The sequence below is a fragment of the Saprolegnia parasitica genome (assembly GCF_000151545.1).
Source record: "Saprolegnia parasitica CBS 223.65 unplaced genomic scaffold supercont2.62, whole genome shotgun sequence".
Classification (NCBI taxonomy): Eukaryota; Oomycota; class Saprolegniomycetes; order Saprolegniales; family Saprolegniaceae; genus Saprolegnia; species Saprolegnia parasitica.
In genome coordinates, this window is record NW_012156456.1 from 111,865 (window position 1) to 112,670 (window position 806).

Below are 806 nucleotides of genomic sequence, written 5' to 3' on the forward strand. Positions count from 1 at the left end.
AGTCTTTTTCATCGTTTCGACTCGAATGTCAACCGAGCACAGGAAGCTGCGTTTCGTTGGCACCAACAACGTATTGTTTCCAGAGATGAGCCAGCGAAATTTTGCGATAACACGAAAGTATCAGTTTTGAGAGGATTCTCGATATTCTTCATCTTGGACTAAACAGTCGATCTATCACGTTTTTTCAAAGAAAATAGTTGCGAATAAAATATAGACCCCGTGAAACACTCCATTTCGTTGGCACAGGCAACATATATCGCTAGAGATGTGTTGTACAGCATGAGAGTATTTGGCACATACCTCATCCAAGTGGCACGACTCCATCTCTTGCATGCTATCAATTTATTAAAAAATGACATAAATACATCACATCTTGTGGCTGCCTCGATATGACTGCACAAAGTTTGAATTTTGCATCAAATGATGTGAATTAATTTGGAGCTTGAGGTTGTAGTTGTTTGTATCGATGAAAAAAGAGAGACACGGTGTAAGTGGAGCTCTGTGCGAATATATAAAGTTGTATTATATTGAAAGGAGACAAAGAATGGTAGCATCGTGGTTTGTGGGTAATAAATGTTGAAAAAAATACTGTGGGTCGTGTGAGGTTGTATTGAGTGTGCGAGCTTTGGTGATGCGAGGTTTCGGACAATAAATGGTGTAAATGATAAATGGTGTAAAATAGTAAATTCGATTAAATTGTATAAAAAATAGATCCACCAGTGGGACAGCTTGGCCGAGCGGTTAAGGCGATAGACTCGAAATCTATTGGGGTTACCCGCGTGAGTTCAAATCTCACAGCTGTCGGG

The 806-nt window shown here is 39.8% G+C and overlaps 1 non-coding gene across 1 annotated transcript; it reads left to right on the forward strand.

Moving 5' to 3' along the window:
• Positions 1 to 723: 723 nt before the first annotated feature.
• SPRG_30147 lies at positions 724 to 804 on the forward strand. The gene has a single exon. It is a non-coding gene; the product is annotated as a tRNA-Ser (tRNA).
• Positions 805 to 806: the final 2 nt, after the last annotated feature.